General features: G+C 38.1%; 1 protein-coding gene across 9 annotated transcripts in view; it reads left to right on the forward strand.

The window, feature by feature from the left end:
- The window catches only part of MCF2L (MCF.2 cell line derived transforming sequence like), a 394,661-nt gene that overhangs the window by 68,598 nt on the left and 303,816 nt on the right, over positions 1 to 22,247 (forward strand). The gene's annotated exons all lie outside the window — the stretch shown is intronic.

Consider the following 22,247-nt stretch of genomic DNA (forward strand, 5'->3'; position numbering starts at 1 on the left):
CTTGTTAATAGTTTTGATTTCTTTATCTGAGAACTGCCTATCCATTTCCCTTGCCCATTTATCAATTGGAGAATGGCTTGATTTTTTATACAATTGATTTAGCTCATTATAAATATGAGTAATTAAACCTTTGTCAGAGGTTTCTATGAAGATTTTTTCCCAATTTGTTGTTTCCCTTCTGATTTTAGTTATATTGGTTTTGTTTGTACAAAAGCTTTTTAGTTTGATGTAGTCAAAATTATTTATTTTACATTTTGTGATTCTTTCTATATCTTGCTTGGTTTTAAAGCCTTTCCCCTCCCAAAGGTCTGACATGTATACTATTCTGTGTTTACCCAATTTACTTATGGTTTCCTTCTTTATGTTTAAGTCACTCACCCATTTTGAATTTATCTTGGTGTAGGGTGTGAGGTGTTGATCTATTCCTAGTCTCTCCCACACTGTCTTCCAATTTTCCCAGCAGTTTTTATCGAATAGTGGATTTTTGTCCCAAAAGCTGGGATCTTTGGGTTTATCGTATACTGTCTTGCTGAGGTCGCTTTCCCCCAGTCTATTCCACTGATCTTCCTTTCTGTTTCTTAGCCAGTACCAAATTGTTTTGATGACTGCTGCTTTGTAATATAGTTTTAGGTCAGGGACTGCAAGGCCCCCATCATATGTGTTTTTTTTTTCATTATTTCCCTGGATATCCTTGATCTTTTGTTCTTCCAAATGAACTTTGTTATGGTTTTTTCTAAATCAGTGAAGAAGTATTTTGGTAGTTCAATGGGTATGGCACTAAATAGATAAATAAGTTTGGGTAGGATGGTCATTTTTATTATATTGGCTCGTCCTATCCATGAGCAGTTAATGTTTTTCCATTTGTTCAAGTCTAGTTTTAGTTGTGTGGCGAGTGTTTTGTAGTTGTGTTCATATAGTTCCTGTGTTTGTCTTGGGAGATAGATTCCTAGGTATTTTATTTTGTCTAAGGTGATTTTGAATGGGATTTCTCTTTCTAGTTCTTGCTGCTGAGCTGTGTTGGAGATATATAGAAAAGCTGATGATTTATGTGGGTTTATTTTGTATCCTGCAACTTTGCTAAAGTTGTTGATTATTTCAATTAGCTTTTTGGTTGAATCTCTAGGATTCTTTAAGTAGACCATCATGCCATCCGCAAAGAGTGATAACTTGGTCTCCTCCTTGCCTATTTTGATGCCTTCAATTCCTTTATCTTCTCTAATTGCTACTGCTAGTGTTTCTAGTACAATGTCAAATAAAAGAGGTGATAATGGGCATCCTTGTTTCACTCCTGATCTTATTGGGAATGCATCTAGTTTATCCCCATTGCAGATGATATTAGCTGTTGGTTTTAGATATATACTGTTTATTATTTTTAGGAATGACCCTTCTATTCCTATGCTTTCTAGTGTTTTTAATAGGAATGGGTGTTGTATTTTATCAAAGGCTTTTTCTGCATCTATTGAGATAATCATGTGGTTCTTGCTAGTTTGCTTGTTGATGTGGTCAATTATGTGGATGGTTTTCCTAATGTTGAACCAGCCCTGCATCCCTGGTATAAATCCTACTTGATCATGGTGAATGATCCTTCTGATCACTTGCTGGAGTCTTTTTGCTAGTATCCTATTTATGATTTTTGCATCTATATTCATTAGGGAGATTGGTCTATAATTTTCTTTCTCTGTTTTTGACCTGCCTGGTTTTGGAATCAGTACCATGTTTGTGTCATAAAAGGAGTTTGGTAGAACTCCCTCTTTGCTTATTATGTCAAATAGTTTGTATAGTATTGGGATTAACTGTTCTCTGAATGTTTGATAGAATTCACAGGTGAATCCATCAGGCCCTGGGGATTTTTTCTTAGGAAGTTCTTTGATGGCTTGATGGATTTCAATTTCTGATATGGGATTATTTAAGAATTCTATTTCCTCTTCTGTTAGTCTAGGCAGTTTGTATTTTTGTATATATTCATCCATTTCTCCTAAATTGGTGTATTTATTGCCATATAATTGGGCAAAGTAATTTCTAATGATTGCCTTAATTTCCTCCTCATTGGAGGTGCTGTCCCCCTTTTCATCTTTAATGCTGTGAATTTGCTTTTCTTCCTTCCTTTTTTAAATTAGATTGACCAGTACTTTGTCTATTTTGTTTGTTTTTTCAAAGTACCAGCTTCTTGTCTTATTTATTAAATCAATAGTTCTATCACTTTCGATTTTATTAATTTCTCCCTTAATTTTTAGGATTTCTAATTTGGTTTTCTGCTGGGGGTTTTTAATTTGATTGCTTTCAAGTTTTTTCAATTGCATTTCCAATTGATTGATCTCTGCTCTCCCTTGTTTGTTAATATAAGCTTTCAGGGATATGAATTTGCCTCTGATTACCGCTTTGGCTGCATCCCAAAAGGTTTGAAAGGATGTTTCGCCATTGTCATTTTCCTTGATGAAATTATTAATTGTTTCTATGATTTCTTCTTTAACTAAACGGTTTTGGAGTATCATATTGTTTAATTTCCAATTGGTTTTAGATTTGGTTTTCCATGTACCATTACTAATCATTATTTTTATTGCCTTGTGATCTGAGAAGGCTGCATTCATTATTTCTGCTTTTTTGCATTTGTGTGCTATGTTTCTGTGACCTAATGTATGGTCAATTTTTGTGAATGTGCCATGTGGTGCTGAGAAGAAGGTGTATTCCTTTTTATCCCTATTTATTTTTCTCCATATGTCTATTAATTCTAATTTTTCTAAGATTTCATTCACTTCTTTTACCTCTTTCTTATTTATTTTTTGATTTGATTTATCTAAATTTGATAATGGTTGGTTTAAGTCTCCCACTAGTATGGTTTTATTGTCTATTTCTTCCTTCAATTCTCCTAGTTTCTCCATTAGAAATTTGGGTGCTATATTATTTGGTGCATACATGTTGATTAATGATATTTCCTCATTGTCTAGAGTCCCTTTTAACAAAATATAATTACCTTCCCTGTCCCTTTTGATCAGGTCTATTTTTGCATTGGCTTTATCAGATATCATGATTACCACTCCTGCCTTCTTTCTATCAGTTGAGGCCCAGAAGGTCTTACTCCATCCTTTAATTCTGACCTTGTGGGTGTCAACCCGCCTCATGTGTGTTTCTTGAAGACAACATATGGTAGGGTTTTGGATTCTAATCCATTCTGCTATTCGTCTACGTTTTATGGGTGAGTTCATCCCATTCACGTTCAAAGTTATGATTGTCATTTGTGGACTCCCTGGCATTTTGATTGCCTTCCCTAATTCTAACCTTTTCTTCTTCGGCTCTACCTTTTAGTCCAGTGATTTACTTTGAATCAGTCCCCCTTGTCCCCTCCCTTGATGTTTCCCTTTTTAGTCCCTCCCTTTTTCTTCCCTCCCCCTCCCCCCTCTCTTTCCCTCCCTTTTTGTTCTCCCTCTCCCCCTCCCTCCCTTGGTTTTCCCTTCTCCTTACCCTTGTTGGGTAAGATAGAATTCAAGATCCCAATGGATCTGGATGTTTTTCCCTCTCAGAGTTGATTTTCCTGAGATTGAGGTTTGAGTAAACCCCCCCCTCTCTCTTCCTCTCCTTCTTATAGGAGTTTTCTTCCCCTCCCCTTCCCATGTGAATCTTTGTGTGAGAACCATTATTCTATTTGGTCTTTCTTTACCCCCTATTTATACATTACATTTTCCCCACATGTTAGTATACATGGATTGATATAAATGTAGTCCTTATAGAAGAGAGTTTGAGTAAAAGAAGAAGATAACATTTTTCCCCTTTCCTTAATATTTACCTTTTCAGGTATTCCTTGCTCTTTGATTTTCGGTATCAAACTTTCCACAGAGCTCTGGTTTTTTCTTTGCAAAAAGTTGGAAGTCTTCTATTTTGTTGAATGCCCATACTTTCCCTTGGAAGTATATAGTCAGTTTTGCTGGGTAGCTGATTCTTGGTTGGAGACCCAGCTCTCTTGCCTTTCTGAAGATCATGTTCCATGCCTTACGATCATTCAGAGTAGAACTTGCAAGGTCTTGTGTGACCCTGATTGGCATTCCTTTATATCTAAATTGTCTTTTTCTGGCTTCCTGTAGGATTTTTTCTTTTGTTTGATAGCTTTGGAATTTGGCAATTACATTCCTGGGAGTTGTCTTTTGGGGGTTTAGTGTAGAAGGTGTTCTGTGAGCTCTGTCAGTGGCTGTATTGCCCCCTTGTTCTAGAATCTCTGGGCAATTTTCTTTGATTATATCTTGTATCACCATGTCCAGTTTGGTGTTTATTTCTGGCTTTTCTGGGAGTCCAATTATTCTTAAATTTTCTCTTCTCCCTCTATTTTCCAGATCTATCACCTTGTCGGTGAGATATTTTATGTTCTCTTCTAATTTCTTGGTGTTTTGGCTTTGCTTTATTAGTTCTTGCTTTAAAGCCTGGTTTTCTTTTACAGTTTGGTCAAACTGGTTTTGTAGATGTGTGAATTCTTTTGCATTATTTCCCACTTTTCCTCCCAGAGGGCTTCCATCTTTTTGGTCATTTCTGATTCAAATTCTTCATGGGTTTGTGGAGAGTTTCTATTTCCTTTGGAATATTTTGGAGAATTTTCTTGTATATCTTCTTCTATCTGCTCTGTATTTTGTATTTTGGCTCCATAGAATGTGTCCAAAGTCGCCCCTTTCTTCTTATTTTTCTTGGTATTTTGGGGCTTCTGTGCTTCTGTGGAGTTTGTCATCTCTGAATGTGGAGGATTAGCTTTTCTTATCTCTGTCTGGTGTTCAGAGGCTTTAGTCCTGGGCCGATGGTTCTATGAGCTTTCCCTGGGTTAAACTGAATATGCCTCACTGGAACTGGAATGGAAGGGTCGGACCACGAGGCCACACTCTCCCCCCGGCTCGCTTTCCGGAAGTTGCCTTCAGACCGTGAGGCTGTTTCATTGGCCTGCGGGGGGATGGGCTGCAGCTTCCCCTAGCTCCGAGGGCAAGGACTTTCACTGAGACTTGGATAGTAGGATCCAGCCCATGAGGCTGTCTTGCCCGCCCTGAGGGTTGCTGTTGTTTCGACCAGCTCTCTGCAGCGGGAGCCCCAGGCAGTAACTTTCACCGGGACTTGGGTAGAAGGCCCTGAGGGTTGTTGTTCCGAGGACCCTGCTCTCTGAGCCCGGCCGGGCTGCAGCTTCCGGGAGCCTTGGACTCTGTGCTCCTACCCCTGAGGTCCGAGTGATCTCGGGTTCTGGCTTTTGAGGGGAGCCGTACCTTTTGAACCGGGTCCAGGTCCAGGAGGAGGGTTCCCAGGGTTTGTGCTGTTGATCGTTTTGAATTTCGGCGCCTTAGGAGCTTATAGTTTGAGATCGGTCGGGAAGGGTTTTCCGGAGATCTGAACTTTAGCTTTCTCTAAGCCGCCATCTTAACCAGAAGTCCCTAGTATCTGAGTGTTGTATTTTATCAAAGGCTTTTTCTGCATCTCTTGAGATAATCATGTGATTTTTTTTTGTTTGTTGATATGGTCAATTATGTGAATGGTTTTCCTAATATTGAACAATCCTTGCATTCCTTGTTCATTCCCACCTGATTCATTCAATTCCCACCTGATCATAAGAAATGAACCACATGATTACTTGCTGGAGTCTTTTTGCTAGTATTCTATTTAAGATTTTTGCATCTATGTTTATTAAGGAGATTGGTCTATAGTTTTCTTTCTCTGTTTTTGACCTGCCTGACTTTGGAATCAGTACCATATTTGTGTCATAAAAGGAATTTGGTAGAACTCCTTCTGTGCTTATGATGTCAAAAATAGTTTGTATAATACTGGGATTAGTTGTTCTTTGAATGTTTGATAGAATTCACTTGTGAATCCATCAGGCCCTGGGGATTTTTTCTTGGAGAGTTCTTTGATGGCTTGTTCAATTTCTTTTTCTGATATGGGATTATTTAAGTATTCTATTTCTTCTTCTGTTAATCTAGGCAATTTATTTTTGTAGATATTCATCCATATCACCTAGCTTGGCATATTTATTGCCATATAATTGGGCAAAATAGTTTTTAATGATTGCCTCAATTTCTTCTTAGTTAGAGGTGAGGTCTCCCTTTTCATCTTTGATACTGTTAATTTGGTTTTTTTCTTTCCTTTTTTTTATTAGATTGACCAGTACTTTATTTATTTATTAGTCTTATTTATTAATTCAATAGTTCTTTCACTTCTGATTTTATTAATTTCTCTTTTAATTTTTAGGATCTCTAATTTAGATTTCATATAGGAATTTTTAATTTGTCCTCTTTCAAGTTTTTTTATTTGCATTTCCAATTCGTTGACCTCTGCCCTCCCTAATTTGTTAGTATATGAACTCAAGGATATAAATTTCCCTGAGTACTGCTTTGGTTGCATCCTGTAGATTTTGAAAGGATGTCTCATCATTGTCATTTTCTTCAATTAAATTATTAGTTGTTTCTATGGTTTGTTATCTAACCAATTTGGAGAATCATATTATTTAATTTCCAATTAATTTTTTATTTGGTTCTCCATGTTTAAATTGTATTGTGATCTGAAAAGGTTGCATTTATTATTTCTGCTTTTTTGCACTTGTTTGCCATGTTTTTGTGTCCTAGAACATGGTCAATCTTTGTGAATGTACCATGTGCTGCTGAAAAGAAGGTGTATTCCTTTTCCCCCCTATTTATTTTTCTCCATATATCTATTAACTCTAATTTTTCAAAGATTTCCTTCACATCTCTTACCCCTTTCTTATTTATTTTTTGGTTTCATTTCTCTAGATTTGATAGAGGAACATTCAGGTCTGCCACTGGTATAATTTTACTCTCTACTTCCTACTTCAACTCCACTAGTTTCTCCTTTAGAAATTTTGATGTTATACCATTTCGTGTATATATGTTGATTACTGATATTTCCTCATTGTCTATACTTCCTTTTATCAGGATGTAATTACCTTCCCTATCTCTGTTATTCAGATCTACTTTTACTTTGGCCTTGTCAGATATTATGATTACAACTCTCACCTTCTTTTTCTCATTTGAGGCTCAATAGAGTTTGCTCCAACCCTTAATTCTTACCCTGTGAGTGTCTACCTTCCTCGTGTGTGTTTCTTGCAGACCACATATGGTGGGATTTTGGTTTCTAATCCACTCTGCTATTTGCTTTTGTTTTATGGGTGAGTACATCCCATTCCCATTCAAGGTTATGATTGCCACTTGTGTATTCCCTAACATTTTGGTATCCTCTCTTAGTTCTGTCCTTTATTCTTTTGCTATATCCTTTTAAACCAGTGGTTTGCTTTTAATCAGTCCCCCTAATCCCCACCCTTAATAGGCTTCCCTTTCTGCCCCTTCCGTTTTTGTTCCCTTATTATTTTTTTAGGGTCTGTTAAGTTCCCTCCCCTCTCTCTTTCCCTCTCTTTTTGTCCTCCCTGCCCCTCCCCTCTTAGTTTTTACTTCTCACTTTCCCTGTAGGGTAAGATAGAATTCGATATCCCAATGGATCTAGATGCTCTTCCCTCTCAGAAGTGGTTTCACTGAGAGTAAGGTTTAAGTATTATTTATTAACACTCTTCTTCCTTTCCTTCTTATAATAGTATTCTTCCTCTCCCCTTCCCATGTGCCTCTTTGTGTGATTATCTTATTTATCTTATTTCTTCAAGTTTCTCTTTGTGCCATCTTCTGTTTCCCCCTCTCTTTTTCTTTTTTTGCATATCATCTTATACCACTTATGGCCCCAATCTCTTACCTATGAATGATTCTTCTAATTACTATAATAGTGAATATAATTTTTGAGAGTTACAAATAACATTTTCCCATATATTAATATAAACAATTTGATCTTATTTGAGCCGTTAAAGAAGAAAATTTAAATAAAAAACATTTTCCCCTTTCCCCTCTCTTTCTTATTTACTTTTTCATGTTTCTCTTGATTTTTGTGTTTGGATGTCAAACTTTCCACTTAGTTCTTGTCTTTTCCTTACAAATACTTGGAAATCTTCTATTTTGTTGAATGCCCATACTTTCCCCTAGATGTATATAGTCAGTTTTAATGAATAGTTGATCCTTGGTTGAATACCCAATTCTCTTGCCTTTCTGAATATAATATTCCAAGCCTTGTGGTCCTTTAGTGTGGAAACTGCCAGATGTTGTGTAATCCTGATTAATGCTCTTTGATATCTGAATTGTCTCTTTTGGGCTTCTTATAAAATTTTCTCCTTAGCTTGGAAGCTCTTGAATTTGGCAATTACATTCCTGGGTTGTCTTTTGAGGATTTAGTGTAGAGGGTGTTCTATGAACTCTTTCAATGCCTATTTTGCCCCCCTGTTCAAGAACATCAGAGCAGTTTTCTTGGATAATTTCTTGTAGTATGATGTCAAGATTTATGTTTATCTCTGGGTTTTCAGGAAGACCAGTCATTCTCAAATTGTCTCTTCCAAACTGGTTTTCATGGTCTATCATCTTGCCAGTAAGATTATTTTATGTTTTCTTCTATTTTGTCAGTCTTTTGATTTTGCTTTATTAATTCTTGTTGTTTTGTGAGATCATTGGCTTCTAATTGCCTAATTCTGGTTTTTAAAGACTGGTTTTCTGCTATAATCTTTTAATTTTCCTTTTTGGTTTGGTATATCCTGCTTTTTATGGCTTCCAGCTATTTCTCCAATTGGGAGTTCCTGTCTTTTAAACTGTTATTTTCTTTTTGAACTATTTCCCACTTTTCTTGCCAATATTGTTCCATCTTTTTGATAACCTCCAATTTAAATTCTTCAAGAACTTTTGGCCAATTTCCATTGTTTTTGGAAGGTTTGGATGCATTTATTTGAAGGTCCTCTTCTGCTATTTTCTCTGTAGTCTGTGTTTTTCCTCCATAAAAATTATCCAGGGTCAATGCCTTCTTCTTATTCTTCTTGGTGTTGGGAAGTTGTTTTTCCTGGGCATTATTTGCCATCACTGTGGTGGTTTTTCCTTCCCTTTCTGGTCGAAGTCTAAGTGAGGAGGGCAGGCTCTCAGTGTTTGGAGCTAAGGAGTGAAGTTTTTGCCTGTGGCCACCTCTGGATTCTCAGCAGCTTCTACTATATGCTGCCCTTCTTTGCGCTATCTCTGTGCACACCCAAGGTCTGTGCTCTTCAGCCTGCTGGAGTCTTAGGTCTAGCTGCTCTCAGGAGTAGATCTTTGGTGGTCTTAGTCAACTTCCAAGGATCTAGAGGTGTCCCTCACTCGATATAGAGGTGACCCTTGCTTGCTCACTGATTCTAGCATGCTGGCTCTGCCTCTGCCTCTATAGGTGGCGTGGGGGAGAGTTGATCAGCTCACATTTTGGTGGAAGATATTTCACCCCCTTCTAGTGTGCAAATACCCAAATACCATGTACCTTCATTGCTGCACCCTATTGTGGAGTCCCTTCGTTCATATCAATTTGTTTTTGTTTTTTAATCTTTTGAGGTAGTATATATTGATAGGTGGTGAGGGGAAGAAGAGTCTTGGGTCTACAATGCTGCCAGTGGGAATCACTGCTTTGGGAGAATTCACTGAAACCCAAAATTAAATCTTTACCAAAAAGAACTTTCAATGCAATTGAGAACATACATAAAGATAACTGGAAATGGTAAATAATTCATTATTGCAGCCTAAAGAGTGATTTGCTGACTCTAAGTGTGATGAATTTCAAAGGAAAGAGAAGGCATTCAGGGCTTGGGGAATTCTTTGAAACAAATCTCTACTCTCTCTCTCTCTACTACCCCTTTAGTGTATAGATACCTTTTATTTAGTCCATTTGTTTAATAGGAAAATTAAATTGTGTGACATAATTAACATAAAATATATAATATGGGTATTACGAATTGACCTCTTTTTGAAAAAGGAGTAATTGTTAGAGTTAAGAGTTATCATATACCCAACTAAATAGATGGCACAGTAGACAGCGCAATGGGACTTGTGATAGAGGCTGGCACTAAAGAAAAAGTGCCAGGCTGAAGAATGTGTGAAATTCATCACCTCGATGGGGGAGGGGCCCCAACGGATTGGAATCTGAAGGAGGAGAAGACTCTGGCTGGCAGAGGAGTTGGTTGCTCTTATTCTTGAGAAGCTGAAGAGATTAGGTGAGAAAAGACTTTCTCCTGAGGGTTACCCACTTTTCCTGCTGGTGACTAGAAATCTTTCCCCCAAACACTTCTCAATTGAAGGGAATTTCTGAAGAGAAACCTGAGCAGACTTTACCTCAGCTCCTGTTGTGCAGGAGTGAGTCAACCTGACTTTCTCTTGGGGGCTCAGACTGCCAAGACCTGAGTTCCCCCCAAACTCGAGGAGGGAGGGGAAATGGTTTAGAGACAGGGACCCCCTTTTCCCACTCTTCCCTGCCTGTTATTCCTTTTGTATTACCTGATTGAATTGACATTAAAAATTATCTGTTCCCCAAACTGAGTGTGAGTGAACAGATCAAGGGGAGACCCTATGGTCTCTAGTAGTGGAGGGGGGACAAGAGGGACAAGAATGAATTGGGGAGAGCAACTTTAGCTAAGGATGGAAGGCAGAAGGGGGAAAATCTTCAAACCCCCTCTCCTCTCTCTAAGCCAACCCTAAACATCAGCTATCTCCCCTATACCCTGCTTTTGAGAAGGGGAGAGGGGGCTTCACTCTTTTCCCCTCTCAATACTGAAATGTCAAACTTCTTGAAGTACAACTTAACCGCCCCCCCCTTATAATATAGCCTCTAGTCAGGAAGGCTGAGTTCAAATCTTGCCTTAGAAACTTACCAGCTGGGAAATCCTGGGAAAATCACAGCTTCTGTCTCTTTCCTCATTTTGTTTCTTTCTTTATTGGTAAAATGACCATGGTTGTGGTGATGATAAAATGACACATTCCTCATACAGTGCTTTGCAAACTTTGCAAGCCTTAAAGGTCTATATAAATGCTAGCTATGATTTGATAATTGATGATGACAAAGTGAAATGGACATCTGCTCTGTCCTTTTATCAATGGGAAATGCACTCTTCAAGTATGGTGGATGTGTAGTGGTCCAATTTTAAATCTGCTGTGACAAGTGGCATTTATTCACAAGATAGTAGGTAAGGGTAAGGAATGGAATGTAAGTCCTTGAAACACTGTAAGGCTAACTGGCCATCAGAGGATTTAACTCAGACAATTTTAGAGCTGGAAGTTCATGGATTCTAGTGTTTCCTAAGGCTAATTTAGCCACACATCACTATAATAGATCACAATATCATGAGATAGTGTAATATTAAATAGTACTTATAAAGTCAACCTCACGATTAGGAAGTCTTGGTTAGTCTTGGGCAACTAGTTATCACAGTTGATAGATTGCCCAGCTTAGAGTCAGAAAGACTCATCTTCCTCATTTGAAATCCAGTCTCAGGTAGTTACTAACTATGAAACCCTGGGCAAGTCACTGAACCCTGTTTGCCTCAGTTTCCTTATCTGTCAAATGAGTTGGAGAAGGAAATGGAAACCCACTCTGGTGGCCAAGAAAAATCCAAAAATGAGGTCGCAGAGAGTTGAGTCTTGCCCCTGACACATCCTGGCTATGTTACACTGGAAAAGTTACAGAGTAACTAGCAACTTTCTAAAATAATAAGTTAGAGAACAGTTTTAGATTAGCATTGGCAAGAGGACTTTCCTCAATGGGAGGTTTACTACTCTAGTAAAATCAAATGTTCAAATAAAAAATTCATATCTAATAATAAATATGAATAGATAATCTAACATATTGCTAGTCCAGGGGCATGGAAAAATCTTAAAACAAAGGGTAGTTGAGGAAATTTCAGGGCTAAATATAGACAGATAAACCTATTTTCATGCTCAATATTACGGTATATATGTTTATTGTTATATAACTTTATATTTAGTCATTGAGTGGAAGAATACTATTTACTTTTAATCTTGTCATGGAGCCCTTATTTACATGGCATGAGACATCAAGGTTTTGAGGCATAATTTGGAGGTTGCTGTGATCTAGGTAAATGACTTTATTATATAAATGAGGGAATAGAGGCACAAAAACATTCCGATCTTTATGGCATTTTCAGAACTTCTTAAGCAGGTTCTGAAAAAATATAGTCTGACGCTTCATTGGTGCTCTTCATTGGTGTCCATTCCAGTGGAATTTACTCATCTGTAAATGCTACCAAGTTTAGAAGGCTTTGAACATGTGCCCAAAGTTTTACTGTGAGTCTGACATCTGAGAACCAGCCTACCTAATTTTTAAAAAAATCCTTACCTTCCATCTTAGAATCAATACTGGGTATTGATTTCAAGGCAAAAGAGTAGTAAGGGCTAGGTAATAGGGGTTAAGTGACTTGGCCAGGGTCATATAGCTAGGATGTATCTGGAGCTACATTTGAACCCAGGACCTCCCTTCTCTAGGCCTGGAGCCTGTCTCATTTTGGAGTAGCTCATGACCACTGCAGGGTGACTGTTCTCATAGCCACAGCAAGTTTTGAAAACAGTCTATTTAGTGATAGAAGAGTTAAGTATCTGTATAACTACTCATACCATCAAAATTATGCATTTTGGCTTTAATATGCAGAGATTCCCTATTGTGTTTTCTAATTATCTTAGCAACACAAATGGTGGAGCAACTTTACTGAAGTTATTTATATAGATAGAGCCGGGCTTATGATTTAAAGCTCTACATGTTAACTTTTATAGTTGTCTCTCTTTCCTATTAAATGGAAATTTAATTATAAATAATTAGTATAAAATTATTAAATAATTAATTATATATTATATAAAATTAATATAAAAATAATTAAATGGAAAAACGGATCGAATTTGGCTTTCTTCAGATGTGGTGTTATTCTCCATGGTTCCTGCAAGATTTCTCCTCTGGAATGTTGTTAGTTGAGAGTTTATAGAATTTTATTTTCTCTTGGGCTCTGGTCACTCAGGCTGCCTGTCTTGGCATCTCAGCTGGTCCCAATAGTGCTGAATAACTGAATTTAAAACATGAATCCAGGATATTCTCAACTCAGTAATCTCATTTGGGCAATGTTGATAAAAGGCAGGAAAATGGAATAAAGTGATTTATCTTTCATTGAGGATATGCATTTGTCATTTCCTTCTTCCTTTAAACATATTAGTAAATTTTTATTTTAGAAAAACAAGTGGGGAGCAGCTGGGTGGCTAAGTGGACTGAGAGCCAGATTGAGATGGGATGTCATAGGTTCAAACTTGGCCTCAGACACTTCCTAGCTGTGTGACCCTGGGCAAGTCACTTAACCCTATAGGTTTCAACTTCCTCATCTATAAAATGAGCTGGAAAAGGAAATGGCTAACCATTCTAGTATCTTTGCCAAGAAAACCCCAAATGGGGCCACAAAGAGTTGGACACAACTATAATCACACCTACTCCTTCCTCTAAGAGGAAGAGTTCTATCTGAAGAATGGAAACATAGATCATGTGAAGATTTCGTAAGCTATTGTTTGCCTTAATGAGCTGAGGGAAAAGAAGTCAGCTGTTATTTGTTTTTAGACAACCTGTGATCATACCAGAGAACAAGATCTATCTGGACCTTATACAGAGACCTCAAACTCTTAGAATTACACTAGTCTTCTTGGGATGATCCCTTCTCCAAAGAATCTTAGGCAGCCCATTGTTCTTCTTTTTGAAGATTGTGATAAAGGATGAAAGGTTTGCAAAAACTGAGAGATGCCAACCTCAGAGTGATTGACAGGAGCTAAGGGTCACATGGGAGCCTGAGGCTAGAGATCTGAAGAAGGATTCTATGCCCAATTGACTTCTCTCCTGGAAGAACCTGAGTGTAAGGCTTGGAAGAGATTTTCTCCTGAGACCAACAGAGGAAAGAGGTTTTGGATCTGGCTGCTGGCAGCATCAGTAAGAAGATCTCTGGGTCTCTGGAAGATCTGCTTGGATATCAACCAACTGAAGATCCTGGCCCATTTGATTGGACTCCTGGTGTGAGACTTGGATATTGGAAAGTTAATACTTACCTTAATAATATAGTTTAGATAGTTTATAGATATTAGCTTATAAGATAAGTAGAAGTATAGTTTACTCCTAAACCTTCCTTCATACCCTTCCTAACCAATAAATTTGAATTTATTTATATGTTCCCTCTTGTTCTTTCCTCACCCAAAATCCCATCATAACAAGATAAACAAAAGATTTATATATTAATCCAAGAACTACATGCTTAGGGGGAAGTAGGTGTAGATAGAGAGTCAGTCCTGGAGATGGGAGGTCATGGGTTCAAATCTGGATCCAGACTCTTCCTAGCTGTGTGACCTTGAGCAAGTCACTTAACCCCCATTGCCTAGACTTTAGAGCTCTTCTGCCCTGGAACCAAAACTTAATATTGATTCTGAGACAGAAGGTAAGGGTTTAAAAAGAAAGGGGTGGGGGACACACTACATATGTAGAATAAGCATGCCTGGCTTTAGATACTTAAGTTTTAAAAAATGTACACTATAGAATAGGAATGCAATGGTAAATAAGACAAATATAGCTCATGAAACCTATACCTGCTCTATGTTTCTATCCTATAGATAGAATTCCTTCTCTTAGCAGGATTAAGTGTGATTTTTTTTTAAACCCTATCTTCTGTCTTAGAATTGATGCCACTTCTAAAACAGAAAAATGGTAAGTATTAGGCAGTTGGGATTAGGTGACTTGCCCAGGGTCACATAGCTAGGAAGCTGTCTGAGATTAGATTTGAACCTAAGTCCTACAACTCCAGGCCTGGAACTCTATCCATTGTGCTACCTAGCTGCCCTAGTAGATGTGATTTTATGTAATGTTCCGGCTCTACAGTCCCAAAACAAAAATCATCCAGCCTCCTTTATTTGCTTGCTTTTGTTAATATTCTGTAGTATGTGGCTTGACTCCTGTTAAAATGCAATAGAGAGAAATGGCTCCTTTTTTGGTCATGTCTAATTTGCTTGACTTTGCATATATTTGCTTCTCTTGTTCTTCAGTCACTTTTGACTCCATGAATACTGCATATATTGTTAGAATCGTTCACTGGGTTGGTTAGTTTGAGTGAATGTTTTGTTCCTATATTTTTATGCTTTCTTATGTGAGATTGCTCTCTAAAGGGGAGGCAGAGGGGATATTCAGGGAAAGGAAATGTAAAAAGAAAAGATGTCAATAACATTTTATTTTTATTAAAGAATATGGCTTTTGGATGTATTTCTATCTTTACTTTTTCTTTTGAAGATGACCTGTATTATGAGTAAATGTGGTAAAAGCTTACTATTCTAGGTCTTTACAGACCAGCAATAATCATAGTATATTAGTATAGCTGTTTCTGTGTTTGCCATTGCCACTTTAAGACTATTTTAAAGCCAGGTGAAGATATGTGCCTCATGCCTGTGAAGTAGGTATGGATCTCCTCTCCTTCAAGTCTCAGAATAGGAATTAGCATGTATGATGGGAAGAGCGTTCCCTGATTCAGGGTTCAGAGATCCAGGTCAGAAATCCCACCTTATATCAGTGTGACTTTGAGCAAATGACTTACCATACATGTGTGACCTTGGGTAAATTTTTTCTTTAAGAAATTTATCTTTATTTTATTCCAGTGACAAATTTACCCATTAGTTTTCCAAGGTTACATGTTGTCTCCCTCCCCTCTTCCCTCCCCTTTCCTGGAGTTGACAGACAATTCCACTGGGTTATGCATGTATTATCTCTCAAAACATATTTCCGTATTACTTCTTTGAGTAAGTGAGTAATCTTTTAAAACCAAACCCCCAAACCTCAAGGTCACACAGCTAGGAAGAGTCTGGATCCAGATTTGAACCCATGACCTCCCATCTCCAGGACTGACTATCTACACCTACTTGCCCCTAAGCATGTAGTTCTTAGATTAATATATAAATTTTTTGTTTATCTTGTTATGATGGGATTTGGGGTGAGGAAAGAACAAGAGGGAACATATAAATAAATTCAAATTTATTGGTTGGGAAGGGTATGAAGGAAGGTTTAGGAGTAAACTATACTTCTAATACCCAAATAAGCAAGTGATAGATCGTGTTTTCCTCAGCATTCCTACTCCAACCGTTCTTTCTCTGGAGGTGGATAGCATTCTTTTTCACAAGTCCTTGGGTAAATTTCTTAATCTTCCTGGGCCTCTGTTTCTTAATCTGGGAGGTGAGGGACTAAGATTCTCTGGCCCTCTCACATCTTTCTGTTGAAATCTATGCTCCTCTACTTTCTAGTCAGCTGAAATTGACTATCCGTGGACACATTTCCACCATTTGGCCACTAGGTGGCTTAAACAAGTATTCCCACATTCTAAGTAGGGAATCTTTTCCTTTCCCTGGCTTGATTTGACCCAATTGATTGATTGATTGATTGATTGATTGATTGACCCAATCTCTTAATTCATCTGTTGGAAGAGGGTTCAGGTCCTTCTCCTAGAAACTGAAAATATCTTCTTGTCCCTTATACCAACGCCTGTATTCATACTCCCAACCACAGAAATACTGTATAAAAGTCCCGTGATAACATACCAGGGACTGTAGACCAATCCATTTTAGGTCCTAGTAATTTGGAGGACCACAATTTTCTTAAATGAATTCATACTTAATCAATTTAATTAGTGTGTGATGCAAGCCTTTAGCACTTGACATAAGCAATTAGGGAAAAGGTATTTGGGGAAAGGCGGAGAAGGGAAATTGAGAAACTGCTTTTAGTGAATTTAATTTGCTAAAATTGTGGTCAAAAGGTTTTTGTCTTCTAGCCAGAATAATCACAAAGACCTCTGAAGGTATGCCCTGCTAGAAATGATTTGCTAGTTGTTGGAATATCATCATCTGTCTAATGCTTTAATACAATTTAATGTGATTTTAAAAAATATTCTGTTCGCACAGAGCCATTATTGTAGAGAAAGAGCAAAAATTTTAATGTTACATCAACATCTTATAAGTGGTTGGCTTTACACATTACATTGTCTTATTTCTCACATAAAGTATCATTCAAATCTCTACCTATTTGGGGAACTTCTTTAAAAATCATTAAACTAGTATGTGTTTGCAATAAAAAGTGATTTGAAGTTGATGCTGTTTTCGGGGTCCCCTTGTGAAGCAAGTGCTGTGACAGTATTTCCAAAGACCCCGTGTTAGCACGGAAGCTAGATAATGCAAATTTAGGCAGATGGCCGGCTGGGTAATCTATTCTGTGCCACTTGACATTGCAGAAAGGGACAGAAAGACCACCTGAAGGTCTGCCCATGTGTCTCTCTTTTCCAGTTTCCTTGCCAACTGAGCATGTGGGTCAGCTGTCAGGTTTCAGAGGTCTGACTTTTTTGTCCTGGTTTCGAAGCCTAGTATATTGATGCTTAAATCATGCCTGGGGGTATGTATACAGGTCAAGTGATAAAGTGGCTTTATTTTTTGTGTGAACAGGCTTGATGAGTAAATTATCTTTTGTAGCAAAATTCCTCTGTGTTACCAAACCATTATGGGGATTCTGTTGTTGGTAGTTACGCCTATAGGTGCCAAATTGTTCCTCAGTTTGATGACTTTTTGCTAGTTAAGCAAATGCTCTTTATAGGGTTACTATATAGCTTAGGATACTCTTCAGACCTTCTGGAGTTACTATGTCCTCAGTGATTTTGATGAGTTGTTGAGAATCTAGTCTCCTTCCCCATTCATTATCCCTGAAATTCCCCTGGTATCTTCCTCTCGAGCATAACATAAGCGAACCACTGGTTCTCCATGCAACAAGCCTGCCAACCTTCCCCTTCATCTGAGCAGCAAACCAGCTGACACCATTTTGGCTTTGCCTCTCATCTGCCGTGTCTATCGCCCTGTGTCCTACTGTTGGAAAGACCCCGGTGACAAAGCTTTGAAATGAACATGAAAAGGAAACTGCCAGGTCCAGGGCAGCTGACCACCGTGCTGAGAAGCAGGCTATTAAATGTGAGGGGATGTGGTAGATGCAGGTGGTTGGTTAGGCACTTACCCATCGTTTGTCCTGGGCCAAATAGAGTGACCCTGCAAAAGAAATCTGATTCTGTCACAAAAGTCTGATCCATGTCAGTGGTTCTCTTTCCTGTTCTCCTTCCCCTGGATAGACACAGCCCATTTGATTTAAGTTAAGCACCAAGTCTTCCTGTCTTTGATGTTTTTACTGCCCCTCAATCATAAGAAAGGTAAAGTCCCCAATATTGAAACTCTGATGTAAGCTTAAAAGATCTGGGCATGGTGGGCAGCTATGTGACTCAGTGGATTGAGAGCCAGGCCTAGAGAAGGGAGGTCCTCATTCAAATCTGGCCTTAGACACTTCCTAGCTGTGTGACCTTGAGCAAGTCACTTAACCCCTAGCCTAGCCCTTACCACTCTTCTACCTTGGAACCCATATACAGTATTGACTCTAAGATGGCAGGTAAGGGTTTTAAAAGATTAAATAAAGAAACAAACAAACAAATAAATCAGCTGGGCATACTCAATGACTAGAAAATACTTTCCTAGCCAAATAGGTGTCTTGAAAGACATATCATGTGACTTTGTGAGGTACAATTTGGGAGAGAAGGGTATGAAGAGAAAACGGGGCTCTTCACTTTTTTCATGAATATAATGCTGCATTGTCTATATGCCTCAGAAATAAAATGATTCTTCAGAGCATTAATAAATCCCTTTCTGCAATGTTTTGATGTTAAAAGCTCAAGTCAAAAATGGAAAGGAGAGAGGTATGTTTAATTATACATACATTGGTACATATAAGCATATTTGTACATACATGAATGTAAATAATTAGGAAGCATTTAAGTTGGCCAAAATATTGTAAGATGTATGTATGTACCTAGAAAGGGGTGCATTATCCTAGCTCTTATCTCTAATAATTGGAAAGAAGAGCACCATAATAGATAACTGAAAACAAAATGGTTCACTTTAGTTAGCTGCTTTAACATTCACCAGCTTATCTTTTTAGCCCATCCTCATAGCCCTCATTGCTTTAACTGCTACCCAGGAATGTATTCTGCATGAGGGAAACGATGGATGATAATGATATGTTGAAAATGGCTTCAGAAAAGGTGGAAGACAGAAGACCTAGTGTACACTCTCAAGGGCACTGGATTTGGAGTCGATGACCTGGTTTTGGATCTCAGGCTACCTGAGTAACTGTGAAACGGTAACTGCTTTTCATTAAGGCTCAGTTTCCTCTTTTATAAAATCAGGTGCTTGGACTAAACCAGGGCTTGTTCTTAACCTAGAGTCCACAACCTTTCAAAAAACTAATAACTGAATTTCAGTATAATTGTTTTCCTTTGTGCTCCTAGGTATCTTACTTTATGCATTGAAAAGCAATATTCCAAAAAGGAGTCCATAGATTTCAGCAGACTACCAAAAAGATCTGGAACAGGAAAAAAAATACCAACGCAAACTAAAAGCCAAAACTGAGAACTCTTGGACTACGTGATCTCTGAGGACTCACGTGGCCAAAAAGCGTGTGTCTGTGTGATGGGGAGACATCTTGGCAGAAGGTAGCTATTGCCATTTATGTGGCCAACAGAGAGTCACCCACAAGTTCAAGTGAGACAGCTGGAGTCATTCCTGTGCTTGCCCACCATTGTTTTTTGTTTTGTTATTTAATCTTGGGGAATGAGGGAGCTATCAGTCCCTGTCATGCTCCCATCAGCCAGCAGGTGTTGCTGTTGAATGATAAAAGCAAGACAGTTTGACTGGGGGATTTTCTTCTAACTTGGAAAGAGGAGAATCACAATTGCATACAAAAAAAAACAAGTCCTTTCAACAGGGAACATTATATTTTAGGGAAACGCCTTTTTAAGGAACTAGCTACATAATATATATTCTAAACACATCCTTTGAGTCTGCCATCTAGCCAGTTCTTTTTCTGTGGGACTTCAGAAACATGAGCAAAAGGGGCATTTCTTGTGAGATGATAAAAATGCCTCTAAATTCATAGTCCTTGAACCAGTTCTGAGTGGGCTCTGCTGCAGTGAGTACCACGTCTTAGCATCTTCACACCCTGCAACCTGAATGAAGCAACGGAGAATGCTGTGCACTCAATAAGTGCTTTTGTACAGGAGTTTGTTTTCGTATGTGTCTGGTCTGTTTGTTCCTCTGAAATGAATTTTCTAGATCCTGTATAAGAAGGAGAAATAAGTCACAAATAAGGAAATGGCCAGATTTTCTTCCTTAGCTCTTATTTCAATGAAGGCAAAACCACTGAAATGATCAAGGCAGGGAAAGAGGTTGGCGTTTCTTACTTGGGACTTCCAAAATCTCCCATCGATCAAAATGACTTAGGTTACTTAGAAAAGTTCATATAGCAATAATGTAACACTATGAAGCCTAGATTTGAAATTCCAGACCAGATACTCCTCCTAAAATGCCTCAGTAATTTTCAAATAAATTGCTCCTTTGAGTAGCTATAAATTAAATTCAGTTTTATATGCGGAAATCTTCTTTGACTTTTAGGAGTTTGCCTGCTTTGAGTTGGCAGCTGTGGGCATTGTATTGTCTGAAGCAGAATTAGTTTATTATCACCATAAATATTTTTTTTGTTTTTTTTTTATAGTATTTTATTTGATCATTTCCATGCATTTTTCATTAAAGACAAAGATCATTTTCTTTTCCTCCCTCCCACCCCCCGTGGCCGACGTGTGATTCCACTGGTATCATATGTGTTCTTGACTTGAACCCATTGCCATGTTGTTAGTATTTGCATCAGAGTGTTCGCTCCGAGTCTTTCCTCTGTCATGTCCCCTCAGCCATTGTAGTCAGGCAGTTGCTTTTCCTTGGTGTTTCTATTCCCTCAGTTTGTCCTCTGCTTTTGGATAGTGTTTTTTTCTCCTTGATCCCTGCAGATTGTGCAGGGACATTACACCACCACTAATGGAGAAGTCCATTACGTTCGATGATACCACAGTGTGTTTGTCTCTGTGTACAATGTTCTCCTGGTTCTGCTCCTCTCGCTCTGCATCACTTCCTGGAGGTTGTTCCAGTTCACATGGAATTCCTCCACTTTATTATTCCTTTGAGCACAATAGTATTCCATCACCAACATATACCACAATTTGTTCAGCCATTCCCCGATTGATGGGCATCCCCTCATTTTCCAATTTTTGGCCACCACAAAGAGCGCAGCTATGAATATTTTTGTACAAGTCTTTTTGTCCATTATCTCTTTGGGGTACAAACCCAGCAGTGCTATGGCTGGATCAAAGGGTAGACATTCTTTTATCGCCCTTTGTGCATAGTTCCAAATTGCCCTCCAGAATGGCTGGATCAGTTCACAACTCCACCAGCAATGAATTAATGTCCCTACTTTGCCACATCCCCTCCAGCATTCATTACTTTCCATAACTGTCATGTTAGCCAATCTGCTAGGTGTGAGGTGATACCTCAGAGTTGTTTTGATTTGCATCTCTCTGATTATAAGAGATGTGGAGCACTTCTTCATGTGCTTATTAATAGTTTTGATTTCTTTATCTGAAAACTGTCTATCCATGTCCCTTGCCCATTTATCAATTGGGGAATGGCTTGATTTTTTGTACAATTGATTTAGCTCTTTATAAATTTGAGTAATTAAACCTTTGTCAGAGGTTTTTATGAAGATTTTTTCCCAACTTGTTGTTTTCCTTCTGATTTTAGTTACATTGCTTTTGTTTGTACAAAAGCCTTTTAATTTGATGTAGTCGAAATTATTTATTTTACATTTTGTGATTCTCTCTATGTCTTGCTTGGTTTTAAAGTCTTTCCCTTCCCAAAGGTCTGACATGTATACTATTCTGTGTTTACCCAATTTACTTATGGTTTCCTTCTTTATGTTTAAGTCACTCACCCATTTTGAATTTATCTTGGTGTAGGGTGTGAGGTGTTGATCAATTCCTATTCTCTCCCACACTGTCTTCCAATTTTCCCAGCAGTTCTTATCAAATAGTGAATTTTTGTCCCAAGACCTGGGATCTTTGGGTTTATCGTATACTATCTGGCTGAGGTCGCTTTCCCCCAGTCTATTCCACTGATCCTCCTTTCTGTCTCTTAGCCAGTACCAAATTGTTTTGATGACTGCTGCTTTGTAATATAGTTTGAGGTCTGGAACTGCTAGGCCCCCCTCATTAGTGTTTTTTTTCATTATTTCCCTGGATATCCTTGATCTTTTGTTATTCCAAATGAACTTTGTTATGCTTTTTTCCAAATCAGTAAAGAAATTTTTTGGGAGTTCCATGGGTATGGCACTAAATAGATAAATAAGTTTGGGCAGGATAGTCATTTTTATTATGTTGGCTCTTCCTACCCATGAGCAGTTAATGTTTTTCCAATTGCTCAAGTCTAGTTTTA

This window comes from Monodelphis domestica, chromosome 8 (assembly GCF_027887165.1).
Source record: "Monodelphis domestica isolate mMonDom1 chromosome 8, mMonDom1.pri, whole genome shotgun sequence".
Classification (NCBI taxonomy): domain Eukaryota; kingdom Metazoa; phylum Chordata; class Mammalia; order Didelphimorphia; family Didelphidae; genus Monodelphis; species Monodelphis domestica.